The following is a 16702-nucleotide window of genomic DNA, read 5'->3' on the forward strand; positions in this document are numbered from 1 at the left end:
AGAGACTTTTGTATACTTAGGAGATACATGCTGGAGCATTAAGATGTCACGATATCTGCAATTAAATTTCAAATTACTCAGCAAATATATACACAAACAGAGAGAAGGCATGCTTTGGCCAAATATTAACAATTGGGTAATCTAAGAATGTGCTTCCCAGATGGTGCTAGTGGTAAAAAACCTACCTGCCAATGCAGGAGATGTAAGAGATATGGATTTGATCCCTGGGTTGGAAAGATCCCCTGGAGGAGGGCACAGCAATCGACTCCAGTATTCTTGCCTGGAGAATCCCATTGATAGAGGAACTTGGTGGGCTACAGTCTTTAGAGTCGCAGAGTCAGACACAACTCAAGGGACATAGCATGCACACGTGTACAATCTAAGAATGTATATGTGTGTTTTTTGTGCTACTCTTTTAACTTCTCAGTACATTTTAATTTTTTCTAAATCAAGAATTGCAGGGAAATCTGAGCTTGAAGTATAGAAGCTAAAAATTCTTTGTTGTTTTTACAGAAATTTCAGATACAATGAAGCATTCATGTCACTGTAGAACAATGAGGAACCAGTGCAGTATAGATATAGAAGGCAAACAATAGGAATGCAAGGTAAAACCTACATCAGACTAATATAGTGCCATTTTTCTCAGCCAGACATAAATATTTTCACCAATTTCTTGGTGGAAAATAAATAACATTACATAGCAGAACCCCCATACATATTATTTAGGATTTAGTGTATATAATTATATTAAACTCTGTAATAAATAATTTATCCTTCACATCCCATTGAGAGGGAGTTATTTTTATTGACTTTATAAATTCTGAATTACTAAATGTCTCTAACGAGCAAGATTTCATGATGGATTAGACCCTAACTGAAAACTTCAATTAAATGTTATTGCCATCATCAGGAAGACCAAATAAAGAGCTTTCCACTCACTAGTTGTGAGATCTTCAGCAAGTTATTCAACTTCTATATTTCTTCATCTACAAAATGGAAATAATAACAGCAACTACATTTCAAGGTTGTTGAGAGGATTAAATGTAAAATGCTTACAGTACTGTGTTATATAAACTCCTAATAACTGTCAATTGTTAAATATGGTTGTGCTATTTCTTTTATGCACATACATTCATACACACATAACCCTCTGAAAACATAATCATCAAACCCAAAATACTCTTCTATTTTAAGGACTTAGATGATATGTTAGGCCTTTTGAGCTGATAAGATTTCATTCGATCATTTACAAACATTTAAACTTCACATATCATATATACTTTTAGTTTAGAACAAATTAACAAATATAAACATCCAGGCCCTCTTTTCACTTCTTTTCCTTTCTTTTCCCTTTGTTTCCCCTTTGTTTGTTTCCTTTCTTTTTTATACTTTTATTTTTATATTTTAAAACATATTTTCTACATTCACACATAAAGGTCTTGCTTCTCTAACCACAATGAGACTTAATAAAAACATCCTTATGTCTGACCAAACTGATCAAATTTCACAGAAGAGTAACTTTAAGATCTTGTAAAATATTATAGGACAGGCAAAATCTATTATCTAACTGCCAGGGGATGATATAAAAAACTTACATTAAGTTTAATATCCATAGATTTTCCCCAAATAAAAAGAAGTGATGTGAAAGTTTCTTACATAATGGACTTAGACCAAACGGCCAAATTTAAAACTACTCATTTCAGTTATAATTCTAGGGAATAAAAACTGTTATGGATTCAACCAGTGTGGTTTTGTTTTTCAATAGTTTTGAGCAGTCTATTGTAAGAGCATTCATACAAGTGTTTCTTCCTTATTCTACAAGGCTAGAAATCACTGGTCTGATTATTTAATTCAATTTATCAAGGACAATATAACTTGCATGCAGACATTTGATTATTTTTGACTGTGCTCTTGTACAGCAGAAACCATGACGATTTGATTTGGACAGTAGTTAGGACAATACAACTTGCATTCAGGAACCTAATAAAAATTTAATCATGCTCCCAGTTGATGCTTCCCAAAATAAGGTATTGGGAGATGCAGAGAAAAGTCTGATTAGACATGGAATTTGCATTACTGTAAGTTAGCAAATAAACCCATGAGAAAGAGGAGTTCAAATATAAGTAGATATTAGTCATATTTTACATTTGTATATACTTCAGTTTACAAAGTACCACTGCATAAATGTAATAGAGCACAGACACAAGGCACTATATCAGACAGCTTATGGAAAACAAAGAGGAATGTACACCCACAAAGAGCTTATAATCCGGTGAAAGATATCACCTGTTTGATTCAAAGAAATGGAATACTGTAGAGATGAGAAGTGCTATAGGAATACAGAGACAGTAGAGATGTAATCTAACTAATGGGATCAGAGAAGGCTTCACTGAGATGGTGGTATTTGAATCTGGGCCTTGAAAAAAATAAAGTATTATTTGGTTAACACCAAACATTATGAAATAACCACAGCAGTCACCATTATGTTCTTTAACAGTTCAGGAAATTGAGACTGAAAGAGGCTTATAGGACTCCCTCCTCCAAGAACACACAACGGATAAATGTCAACTGAGACATGAAAGCAGGTTTTCTGATTCTAAGTCCAATGTTTATTCACTATATCACCCATAAGACACAGCTTAATTTTAGGCAAGACAATACGTGTTCCTTCAAGGTAATGTAAAAAAATACTAACCCCTGCTATAATAATAAATTTGGTTGTCCTGTGAACACCATATGAAAATAAATGCTCTTTTCCTCTAAGTATTCATGTTATTTCCTGCTTTAAATACAGAAAATTCCTTGTAGTGTAAGAACTGAAGAAGTCAGGTATTTGTTTAAAGATTAAGAAACCTGTTAGAAAAGAGTGAAAAATAACTTCATCATAATAATTAAATAGAGATTGTAGTATGCAATGAGAGTGATACCCTGCTTGTCTTTGTCTCTCCAGAGGATAGACCAAGAGTGGACAACAAGATTAAGCTCCACTGGATACGAGAAAAAATTTTCCCAGTGGAAATTAACACTCAAGGTAATAATAATAATGCATGTGAGGCTTACTGGATGTTAAGCACTGTTCTAAGCCCCTCATGTTTACTTGGTCTCAACAACTCCATGAGATAGGTATTATTACTACCGCCACTTGTGGATGATGAATCTGAGCCATAGAAAAACCTCAGCCAAGGTCATGTGAAGTAGCAGAGCTGGAATTTAAACTCTGAATCTGGCTACAGAATCTTCATTCTTAACCACTCAACTGTAATGTGTCAAAAATGAGATTGCAGTCTCTCTTTTTGTAGAGGGCTTTAAGATACTAGTACAAATTACATCCGTAAGATGTGAGTTCATGTTCTAGAAAGCAGCAGTGTGGTGTGGCATCTAAGAACAAAAATTCTAGCATCAAGCAGACTAGGCTTTAAGACCTTCTTCAGCCATGGCATATCTGTGTGAACCTGGGCCAGTTACTTAACCTCTTAAAGCTTTAATTTCCTTCTTTCAAAATAAGATAGCAATTACTATTTTGAGTTGGGAACATAAGCAGCTCAGTGTGATAAGAGAAGCACTGAACTTGAATGTCAGAAGACTCAGGTTATAGCCTGAGCCACTGTCAGCCATGTGAGACAGGGCAATCAATCCATCAATCAGCAAATATTTATTAAACCTTATACATTTAAATGGAGAAGGAAATGGCAACCCATTCCAGTATTCTAGTCTGGAAAATCCCATGGAAAGAGGAGCCTGGCAGGCTACAGTCCATGGGGTCGCCAAGTCAGACATGAGTGAGCAACGCATGCATGCATATGAATTTGTTACAAGTACTTTGGGAATAGAGCACTAAAAAAGACATTGTTCCTTACTCTGAAAGCAAATTCATTCAAATTTGTTCATTTTCCTTAGTGACTGAACTAAGTCCCCAAAGGAGGTACTTTCTGCATCAACATTCTAAAAACAAATATCAATATCATGATGCTTCTGTTTCTTTGCTAAGTACAATGTGTGTGTGTGTATGCACACATAATTAATTCCTCCTTTTTATATACAAAGGGGATATATGCAGAAAGAAGGGGCTGAACTCTGAGGCTTGTCTCATTGTGTTTACTACCTACAGCTGCCATTCCCAGCTGTTCCCACACATTCTCTCTATGGGGCACATTTTTCTGGAATGTAGATTAATACATGATGCCACTATCGCACCACTGTAAAGACAGCAGAATCAATATGATTTACAGAAACCTGATGGAAAATGTTGTCCTTTCTTCTCTGCCTCTGAAATGAGCTTAGTGACAATTCCCAACAATTCAAACAGAAGCTGAAGAAACAATTTCTACATCCTGAATGTGTTTCCATTCCTTTGGTTGACATGAACTCGCAATACTACTGTGTGCCGTGTGATTATTCATGGAGTACAATCTATTAACAGTTAATAGCGTCAACTTTGTGATCAGGTTGACAAACATATAGACAGGGATATAAATCCCACTCTAGCATGTATAAGTTGGGAAACTTTAAGTGTTCTGATCTCAATTTCCTCATATATATAGTGAAAATTATCACTTATCTCCTAAAGTTACCAAATGAGATAAGCTACATAAATTATTCAGTATATTTATAGCACTTCATTTAATCACTAGTAATTAAAGAATGATTAATTATCAAGTTCATCACCATCCTGAGCTATTAAAATAACTTTATATATGTTAGAAGAAAAAATATGAACTAACTTATGTTAGTACAAAGAAAACTAGCTACTTTAACTAGTTTGCAGCTACTTTAACTCAATCACATAGGAAACATCATTTTAGGAAAAAAAGACATTTTCTTTCAAGTTCCTAGCTAGGCAGATCAATATTCAATACATACCATTAAGATATTTTGCAATCTAGTACTCAAATCACAACAAAATTGCTAATCAGATTACAAGTTTGTAACACATATGAGTTTTAATGTATCTTTTCATGAAGTTACTAATCAAATTAAAATACAGGCATTTTCACAAGAGAAATGCACATATATAATTTCTTAGTAAAGCTCCAAGTTACTAGAGAATTTTTCAGCTGCCTCTCAGCACTTAAATCCCTGATTTTATAATCCTAAATGTAAAAATGGTTTTAGTTAGTACAGAGAACAAGCAAATCAACAATATATGAGCGTGCCAGGACTCAGTATTTGTCAGCATATGATCAAGGTAATATTTCAAATTACCAGCCATGTCCCATTTACCATAAGTAGGTCAATAGAAAAATAAATTAACTTACAGTGAATGAGAACTTCCTTGGACTCCATGAAAGTGCTTAGAAGAATGGGATGAACTTGTACTTCTAAACTGAAATATCTGCTACTAGTTGATTGAATCCCCAGCTGTGTCTCTTGCTCCCACCAGCTTACCAAACATATGACCACAGACACTCCTTCCTAACAGCTGACTTTTAATCCTGTCTTTAGGTTTAAACAAGATCTTTTCAAAAATATGTAGCATGTAATACTGAAATCACCAAAAATAAAATTAATTTTAAAAATCACCCCCTTGCTCTATCTCCCTACATGTTCCTCCAAAAAGAAGGCTGGCTTAATTTGGGAAAGAAACTATATAATTTGTTTTCACACCAATTGCTCCATGGAATATATGACGGCTACCCAGCACAATTCTCTTCTTTGAGCTCTAAGATGTGCACTCTGGGATGTAACACAAATGTCAAAGCCATTTAGGTGCCACTGAGGATGAAACATAAATGTTATAAAGGCAACTGGTGCAATCAGGGTATATTACTTCCAGGAAATAAATAAAAACTATCTAATTCAGGCTCTTCCACAACACAGAAGCCTAGAGTCAGTGGTTGGCAAAGATATTGTAGACATTCCAAAGATATCTCCTGGCCATTATTTCTCTCTGCAACATCATATAGGACATGACAAAGAGTTTATCCTCACCTAACTCCCTAAAACACTAAATATTAACAGCCATAGGTTTCACCTACAGAAAATATTTTTAATTAAAAAAATCAGTAGCTCTTTGTTTTACTATGTCACAAAATATCAAGTTTTCTGCTTATTAGCCCTATCACCTACAAGTTATATTCATGGAATAATTACATAAAAGAAGGTAAACATTATTTCCTACGTATCATCAAAACATAGAAGTACTTCATTTGATTTTTCATAAACTATTGTCCCTGGAATTTTACACACATAAGAAATCCTCATCTACATACTACCAACAGGTAATATACACTCAACATAAATTTAGTGAGGCAACCAAGTGCCAGACACTGTGCTAGATTCTACAGATATAAAAAAGATAGACATTTTCTTTGCAAAAAGTTTACCAGACATAGAGTGGTTATTCCAATGATATACTACAATGTTACTGCATTCAAATTCTCCCTCAATTTTTGATTTTTACAAATCCCTGCATCCAAGTGAATTCCATACAAGTTTTCTTTTTCATGAAAGTAAACTCTGGTCAATGATAATGAATGCAGGAATATTTAAAGTTGACTATAAAAAAGAAAGGTACAAAAAAACATTATACATTATACATCAAATTGTATTTGCACACTGAAAGCCAGTTAATTTCTACAAAAGTTACTGAGGATAACCTTAGTAATGACTCAATTCATAGGTGTCCAGAATTGTTACTAACTGATTTAAACTTGTAAATTATCCAGATCTCTGATCAAAATAAGAGATCCCCTAATCCAACTGCCACAGACACAAAGTTAAAGAGTATAGCCATTCACCTAAAGGAGGCCCTAGTCATTGCAGCCATGTATAGATGTGAGCCAAATGTTGTCACTGTTATATCTTTTGTCACTTTTATATCTTTTTGAAAAGATATATCTTTTCAAGAGAAGCCATAAATATAGATTTATGTCTGAAAACTCCAATTTTTACATGTCACTTCAATGTTTTTTTTTTTTTTAAAAAGGGGGAACTCAAAAAAAAAAAAAAAATCAAGACCTAGCTCCTTTAACATAAAGAGTACCCAGGAAAAACTCACAGCTAACATCATACTTATGAAAGATTTTTCTCTAAGACCAGGAATAATACAAGAATGTTCATTCTCTCTTCTATTCAAAATTATGCTAGAGGTTCTAACCAAGGCAAGAAAAAGAAATAAAAGACATTCAGATTGAAAAGTGGGAAGTAAAATTACCTCCAGCAACAGGTGACATGAAAATCCTAAGGTACACAGAAAATCCTAAGAAATTCAAACACAATAAAACTGAAAGAACAAGTTTAAAAGGTTGCAAGACACAAGATCAATATATAAAAATCAACTGCATTTCTATAAACTAGCAATGAGTAACATGAAAAAAATGTTTTTAAAATTCCATTTGTAGAGAATTACAAAACATTGTTAAAAAATTAAAGAAATGTAAAGACAATTCATATTTATGGATTGGAAGACATTATACTGTTGTAATGGCAATATTCCCCAAACTAATTTTCAGATTCAACATGACCTTATACAAATCTCAGATTTGTTTTGTTTTGTTTTGTTTTTTGCAGAAATTGACAAGCTGATCCTAAAATTCAAGTGTAAATGCAAGTGACCCAGAATAATCAAAATAATCTTGAATAAGATTGTGGGGAGAATAGCCTTTCCAGCAAATAGTCTTGAGAAAGCTAAATGTTCACAAATAAATCAATGACTCTAAACCCCTAACCTCACAACACATGTAAAAATTAACTCAAAATGGATCAAAGACCTACATGTAATAACCTAAACTATAAAACTCTTAGAAGAAGACCTAAGTATAAACCTTGATGACCTTGGGTTAGGCAATGGTTTCTCAGATATGACATGAAAAGCACAAGCCATCAAAGGAAAAAACAAAAAGACTTCATCAAAATTTGTGCTTCAAATGAAAAGATCAACAAAATCAAAATGCAACACAGATGGAAGAAAATATTTACAAATAATGTATTTGAGTAGAGTACCTTATCAAGAATAAATAGAGAACTATTACAAACCAACAACAGAAAGACAAACAACCTGATTTTAAATGGGCAAATATTTGAACAGATATTTCTCCAAAGACATACAAATGGTCAACAAGTATATGAAAGGATGTCCAACATCATTAGTAGGGAAATTCAAATCAAATGATGATAAGATACACTTCACACCAAAAAATTGTGGCTACAATAAAAGATGAGCAAAACTAAGTGTTGGTAAGGATATGGAGAAACTGGAAAGACATTGGTATGGGCAAAAAAGCTGCAGCCGATTTGGAAAAATATAGCAGTTCCTCAAAATGTTAAACAGAGTTACCAGGAATCCTACTACTAAGTACATACTTCAAGAGAAATAAAAGTATATGTCCACACACAAAACCTGCACACAAATTATTATTCATAACAGTAAAATTTTTTAAACAACCCAAATGTCCATCAATTAATGAATGGATAAACAATATGTAGTATATCTATCCATTAAATAATGTTTTGCAATTAAAAAGAATAAAGTGCTAATGCATGCTACAATGTGGATGAACCTTGAAAATGTTACGCTAAGTGAAAAAAGCCAGTCATAAAAGATCACTTATTAAAAAAAAAATCACTTATTAAATGACTCCATTTATCTAAAATAGACAAATCTACAGAAAATGTTTAGTAGTTGCCAAGGTGCTGAAGAAAGGAGTATGAGTATTTCTGTGAGGAATGATGAAAACGTTCTGGAATTAGATAGTGATGATCGCTGTACAACTCTGTGAATATTCATAAAATCATTGAATTTTACACGTTAAAAGGTGATTTGTATGGCATATGAATTATATCTCAATAAAACAGCTCTTGGGGGGTTTCCTGATGGCTCAGCAGTAAAGAATCTGCCTGCAATGCAGGAGACCCAAATTCAATCCCTGGGTAGGGAAGATCTCCTGGAGAAGGAAATGGCAACCCATTCCAATATTCCTGATGGGAAAATACCGTGGACAGAGGAGCCTGGTGGGCTACAGTCCAAAGGGTCACAAAGAGTAGGACACAACTGAGCAACAGAGTATGCATGCAAAGCAGCTATTTAAAAAAATAGGCCCAGCCCACCCACTTTGCATTTTTTGCCTAAAAAGATTTCTAAATCAAAATGGCTGTTACTAATATTTAAAAGGATCTTGGATGGGTGAAGGATTCTGCAAAAACTAGAACATAGTAAGTAGAGTGTCCAATTTTCTAAAATCAACCAGCACACATGTCCTATTTCAGTATTTCAAATAAAATTTAATACTTAAAATTTTAGTAGTAACAATGTGTTTTAGAAAAAGTCAAATAAATAACCTAACTCTAAACCTAAAGCAATTAGAAAAGGAAGAAATGAAGAACCTCAGAGTTAGTAGAAGGAAAGAAATCTTAAAAATTAGGGCATAAATAAATGCAAAAGAAACAAAAGAGACCATAACAAAAATCAACAAAGCCAAAAGCTGGTTTGTTGAGAAGATTAAAAAAATTGATAAACCATTAGCCAGACTCATCAAGAAACAAAGGAAGAAAAATCTAATCAACAAAATTAGAAATGAAAATAGAGAGATCACAAAGGACAACACAGAAATACAAAGGGTCATAAGAAAAAGAATAGCTCAAGACTAGTAATAGTTCCCTTCTGCTTGCAGAATAAAGCTCTATCTCCTTTTATCCACAGCCTAAAGCTAACTGATCTTTCCAATCCTACAGTTTATAAGGTCCTTATGAGATCCCTACAGTTCAACCAAATTAGACCCACTCTTTGCCTTGAAAACCTCTCATGCTTTCTTAAATATGCTACTTCTATTTCAGATGCTATTCTCCCATATCCAAATTCTCCCAGACTTTCAGTGTTCAAAATGCTACCTCCTTTATGAAGACTTTCCTGGTTCTCCCCTTTCAATCAGGATCAGGCTGAAGTAAACTTTCTCTTAGAACTTTTATCTCTTGAAGATACTTCTTATTAATGGCTCTTAGTTATATGTGCACTTGTGGTTTTTTACCCCTTGCTAAATAGTGAGTCCCATAATGATAATTTGTATGAAATTTCAACAGAGTACCAAGTACATCAACTTTAATGCTCACAACAATCCTAAAAGATATTATTCCTCTTGTAAGATGAAGAAACTGAGGAGTGAAGAGAGTAAATCAATGGTTCAAGGTCCAACAATAAGTGGAAAGTCTGAGATTTTATGCTAGTCCATCTTTGGTGGTATCTCTGTTTCCCACAAAGTGCTTTCTAGACAGCATTGCATGAAACAGGTCCTCAAAGACAACTGATTAAACAATTAATTGGAACTAGCATCAAAAATATTCATCACTCATCTTGAGTGACTTGCCTTGGTTAAAATTTCAACTCCTCATTTATAAATCAAACAGTGGGTGGTCCTAAGATGGCAGAGGTATAGGACAAGGAGACCGCTTTCTCCCCCACAAATTCATGGAAAGAACATTGGAACGCCAAGCAAATTCCACAAAACAACTTCTGGATGCTGGCAGAGGACATCAGGCACCCACAAAGGCAGCCCATTGTCTTCGAAATGAAGTAGGACAAAACATAAAAGATAAAAAGAGAGACAAAAGAGGTAGGGATGGAGATCTGTCTTGGGAAGGGAGTCCTAAAAAAGAGAGAAGTTTCCAAACACCAGGAAACACTCTCTCTGGTGGGTCTGTGGCGAGCCCTGGAAACTCAGAGGGCAAAATAACTGGGAGGAAAAATAAATAATTAAAACCCACAGATTACCTGCCTAACAGCAACTCCCAGCGGAGCAGCAGCCCAGACGCTCAATTCCTCACTAGCAAGCATGGGCTGGACAGGGAGGCAGTGATGTCATCCAGCCATCTCATCCTCTGTCATCCCCTTCTTCTCCTGCACCTAATCCCTCCTGGCGTCACAGTCTTTTCCAATGAGTCAACTCTTCACATGAGGTGGTAAAAGTATTGGAGTTTCAGCTTTAGCATCAGTCCTTCCAATGAACACCCAGGACTGATCTCCGTCAGGATGGACTGGTTGGATCTCCTTGCAGTCCATGGGACTCTCAAGAGTATTCTCCAACACCACAGTTCAAAAGCATCCATTCTTCAGTGCTCAGCCTTCTTCACAGTCCAACTCTCACATCCATACATGACCACAGGAAAAACCATAGCTTTGACTAGATGGTCTTTGTTGGCAAAGTAATGTCTCTGCTTTTTAATATGCTGTCTAGGTTGGTCATAACTTTCCTTCCAAGGAGTAAGTGTCTTTTAATTTCATGGTTGCAGTCACCATCTGCAGTGATTTTGGAGCCCAGAAAAATTAAGTCAGCCACTGTTTCCACTGTTTTCCGATCTATTTGCCATGAAGTGATGGGACCAGATGCCATGATCTTCGTTTTCTGAATGTTGAGCTTTAAGCCAACTTTTTCACTCTCGTCTTTCACTTTCATCAAGAGGCTTTTTAGTTCCTGTTCACTTTCTGCCATCAGATCAGATCAGATCAGTCGCTCAGTCGTGTCTGACACTTTGCGACCCCATGAATCGCAGCACGCCAGACTTCCCTGTCCATCACCAGCTCCGGGAGTTCACCGAGACTCAACGTCCATCGAGTCAGCGATGCATCCAGCCATCTCATCCTCTGTCATCCCCTTCTCCTCCTGCACCTAATCCCTCCCAGCATCAGAGTCTTTTCCAATGAGTCAACTCTTTGCATGAGGTGGCCAAAGTACTGGGAGTTTCAGCTTTACCATCATTCCTTCCAAAGAAATCCCAGGGCTGATCTCCTTCAGAATGGACTGGTTGGATCTCCTTGCAGTCCAAGGGACTCTCAAGAGTCTTCTCCAACACCACAGTTCAAAAGCATCCATTCTTCAGCGCTCAGCCTTCTTCACAGTCCAACTCTCACATCCATACATGACTACAGGAAAAACCATAGCCTTGACGAGACAAACCTTTGTTGGCAAAGTAATGTCTCTGCTTTTGAATATGCTATCTAGGTTGGTCATAACTTTCCTTCCAAGGAGTAAGCGTCTTTTAATTTCATGGCTGCAGTCACCATCTGCAGTGATTTTGGAGCCCAAAAAAATAAAGACTGACACTGTTTCCACTGTTTCCCCATCTATTTCCCATGAAGTGGTGGGACCAGATGCCATGATCTTCATTTTCTGAATGTTGAGCTTTAAGCCAACTTTTTCACTCTCCACTTTCACTTTCATCAAGAGGCTTTTGAGTTCCTCTTCACTTTCTGCCATAAGGGTGGTGTCATCTGCATATCTGAGGCTATTGATATTTCTCCCAGCAATCTTGATTCCAGCTTGTGCTTCTTCCAGCCCAGCGTTTCTCATGATGTACTCTGCATATAAGTTAAATAAGCAGGGTGACAATATACAGCCTTGATGGACTCCTGTTCCTATTTGGAACCAGTCTGTTGTTCCATGTCCAGTTCTAACTGTTGCTTCCTGACCTGCATATAGGTTTCTCAAGTTGCAGGATATAAAATCAACACACAGAAATCCCTTGCATTCCTATACACTAACAATGAGAAAGCAGAAAGAGAAATTAAGGAAACAATTCCATTCACCATTGCAACAAAAAGAATAAAATACTTAGGAATATATCTACCTAAAGAAACAAAAGACCTATATATAGAAAACTATAAAACACTGGTGAAAGAAATCAAAGAGGACACAAATAGATGGAGAAATATACCATGTTCATGGATCAGAAGAATCAACATAGTGAATATGAGTATACTACTCAAAGCAATCTAAAGATTCAATGCAATCCCTATTAAGCTACCAATGGTATTTTTTCACAGAACTAGAACAAATAATCTCTCAATTTGTATGGAAATACAAAAAACCTCGAATAGCCAAAGCAATCTTAAGAAAGAAGAATGGAACTGGAAGAATCAACCTGCCTGGCTTCAGTCTCTACTACAAAGCCATAGTCATCAAGACAGTGTGGTACTGGCACAAAGACAGAAATATAGATCAATGGAACAAAATAGAAAGCCCAGGGATAAATTCACACACCTATAGACACGTTATCTTTGACAAAGGAGGCAGGAATATACAATGGAGAAAAGACAATCTCTTTAGCAAGTGGTGCTGCGATAACTGGTCAACCACTTGTAAAAGAATGAATTTAGAACACTTTCTAACACCATACACAAAAATAAACTCAAAATGGATTAAAGATCTAAATATAAGACCAGAAACTATTAAACTTCTAGAGGAAAACACAGGCAAAACACTCTCCAACATAAACGACAACAGGATCTTCTATGACCCATCTCCCAGAATATTGGAAATAAAAGCAAAAATAAACAAATGGGACCTAATTAAAATTAAAAGCTTCTGCACAACACAGGAAACTATAAGCAAGGTGAAAAGACAGCCTTCAGAGTGGGAGAAAATAATAGCAACGAAGCAACAAAGAATTAATCTCAAAAATATACAAGCAGCTCCTGCAGCTCAATTCCAGAAAAATAAATGACCCAATCAAAAAAGTGGGCCAAAGAACTAAATAGACATTTCTCCAAAGAAGACATACAGATGGCTAACGAACATTTGAAAATATGCTCAACATCACTCATTATCAGAAAAATACAAATGAAAACCACAATGAGGTACCATTTCATGCCAGTCAGAATGGCTGCAATCCAAAAGTCTACAAGCAATAAATGCTGGAGAGGGTGTGGAGAAAAGGGAACCCTCTTACACTGTTGGTGGGAATGCAAACTAGTACAGCCACTATGGAGAACAGTGTGGAGATTCCTAAAAAACTGGAAATAGAACTGCCATATGACCCAGCAATCCCACTGCTGGGCATACACACTGAGGAAACCAGAATTGAAAGAGACATGTATACCCCAATGTTCATCGCAGCACTGTTTATAATAGCCAGGACATGGAAGTAACCTAGATGTCCATCAGCAAACACATGGATAAGAAAGCTGTGGCACATATACACAATGAAATATTACTCAGCTGTTTAAAAGAATGCATTTGAATCAGTTCTAATGAGGTGGGAGGTATTGGGGACAGAAGGAGAAGGGGACGACAGAGGATGAGATTGCTGGATGGCATCACCGACTCAATGGTCATGAGTTTGAGTAAACTCCGGGAGTTGGTGTTGGACAGGGAGGCATGGCGTGCTGCAATTCATGGGGTCGCAAAGAGTCGGACACGACTGAGCGACTGAACTGAACTGAATGAGGTGGATGAAACTGGAGCCTATTATACAGAGTGAAGTAAGCCAGAAAGAAAAACACCCATATAGTATACTAACACATATATATAGAATTTAGAAAGATGGTAACGATGACCCTATAAGCGAGACAGCAATAGAGACACAGATGTACAAAACAGTCTTTTGGACTCTGTGGAAGATGGCAAGGTCAGGATGATTTGGGAGAATGGCATTGAAACATGTAAATTATCACATGTGAAATGAATCGCCAGTCCAGGTTCGATGCATGAGACAGGGTGTTCGGGGATGATGCACTGGGATGACCCAGAGGGATGGGATGGGGAGGGAGGTGAGAGGGGGAGGTTCAGGATAGGGAATACATGTACACCCATGGCAGATTCATGACATTCATGTCAATGTATGTCAAAACCAATACAATATTGTAAAGTAAAAAATAAATAAATAAATAAAACTGGGAATATGTATATATATACATATAAATAAAACAGAGGTAAACTATTGAATCTTAATTTCAGTCACCTCATTTCTAATATGAAGATCATAATATTTAGGTAACTGGATTATTGTGAGAATTAAATGAGGCCAAAAATGCTAAATTCTTAGCACACAGTAAGAACTCAATAAATGTAGGTTTTCTCCCTTTTCACACTCATTCCCCATGCCCTGCCCTCTATTTACAATGGCTTAACAAAATAAATCTGTTCTTTATGTCAACAAATTTGTTATAGTTCTACAATGCCTTAATTTCCTGACTTATCATAAGTAATTTACTGGCCAAATTTGAGTTTCAAGTTTTGCATCTGTGAAAATATAGGATAACAAAACTGTCTTATACAGGAATGGTGATAAATATATTAACTAATCTGACTCAAACGATATTTTAGCAGAAAACCCTGATGGAGTTGTTTTTTGGAATCCCAAGATGTGCTTGAATTGGAGATAAGAGATGAGCGCTGTAGTCCAGGCTGCAGCACACCATTATGCACCACAGGCATTTCTTTCCTGTCAGTGGAAGGTGCAACTGAAATGGCTATAAAGCAACTATTTATTAAAAAAAAAAAAAAATAGGTCCAGCCCACTCACTTTTTATCCTTCACCTAAAAGGAATTCTAAATAAAAACATCTCTTACTAATATTTAACAGAGTCAGGGAGTTATTTCCTCTAAATTTTATAAAGCTCTGTACAAGGATGAACAAATAGAAATGAGAATTATAACCAAAATTGATTTCTCCCTGGTAACTCAGCTGGTAAAGGATCCACCTGCAATGCAGGAGACCCCAGTTCGATTCCTGGGTCAGGTAGATCCACTGGAGAAGGGATATGTTACCCACTCCTGTATTTTTGGGCTTCCCTGGTAGCTCAGTTGGTAAAGAATCCACCTGCAATGCAGAAGACCTGGGTTGATCCCTGAGTTGGGAAGATCCCTTGGAGAAAGGATTCTAGCCTGGAGAATCTCATAGACTATACAGTCCATGGGGTCGCAAAGAGTCAGACATGACTGAGTGACTTTCAGTTTCACTTTCACAGCAAACCTGTAGGTAAGGAACTTCCAGTCTAATGATGAACACACTGTGCTCAGATGCTCAGTTGTGTCTGGACCTTTGCAACCTCGTGGACTATAGACCACCATAGGCTTCTCTGACTATGGAATTTTCCAGGCAAGAATACTGGAGTGGGTACCATTTCCTCCTCCAGAGGATCTTCCAGACCCAGGGATCAAACCTGTATCTCTTGTGCCTCCTGCAGTGGCAGGGAAGCCACCTGGGAAGCCTCAATGATAAACATCAGAATTCCAAAACGGATTTTAATTGCTCACACAAGATCCAACCAAGGTCAAGTGAAGTGAAAGTCACTCAGTTGTGTCCAAGTCTTTGTGACCCCATGGTCTACAGATCCAGGGAATTCTCCAGGCCAGAATATTGTAGTGGAGAATACTCCAGCCTTTCCCTTTTCCAGGGGATCTTCCCAACCCAGGGATCAAACTCAGGTCTCTTGCATTGCAGGCAGATTCTTTACCAGCTGAGCCACAAGGGAAGTCACAAACCAAATATTCTGGCCTGTTCACATCATTACATTCTTTATGACTTCATCCCTAAAATACCTCTTAGGCAAACTGTGCTGAGGCTGTGAAAGTGGTGGTTTTAAAAGGCTATCCCCATGACACCACCACCACTGAGGCCAGAAAGGATTTTTGAAAGAGAAGAGAAAGAAAGCAGACCCATAGAAATAACAGGTGCTCTGAACAGCTGGGGAGAGAAAACTAAACTCAAACTCAGGAAGATCCTAAGAACTAGCAAAATTTCAAATCCCTATTGAAGAAGAAACATACTAATTCACTTTCACAATAACAGTTCCTCTTCATTCTACTCCAAAGTCCCTGAAAAGCGACATGTTCACAGCTGCTTAGTACTAATAGGCCTTGAGATGCCAGAGTTCACTCCCAAGGAAAAGTAGTCCTTTAAATTAGAATCTTTTTATAGATTTTTTTCTTCAACAAATAAACAGAAATTTTGTCAATCATTGACAATTTCCCTTTTTAAATTCTGTGATCCG

The 16702-nt window shown here is 36.6% G+C and overlaps 1 protein-coding gene across 7 annotated transcripts in view; it reads right to left on the reverse strand.

Moving 5' to 3' along the window:
* DLG2 (discs large MAGUK scaffold protein 2) overlaps window positions 1–16702 on the reverse strand; it is a 2318993-nt gene that overhangs the window by 2124659 nt on the left and 177632 nt on the right. The window lies entirely within an intron of this gene.

Source organism: Bos indicus x Bos taurus, chromosome 29 (genome assembly GCF_003369695.1).
Source record: "Bos indicus x Bos taurus breed Angus x Brahman F1 hybrid chromosome 29, Bos_hybrid_MaternalHap_v2.0, whole genome shotgun sequence".
Classification (NCBI taxonomy): domain Eukaryota; kingdom Metazoa; phylum Chordata; class Mammalia; order Artiodactyla; family Bovidae; genus Bos; species Bos indicus x Bos taurus.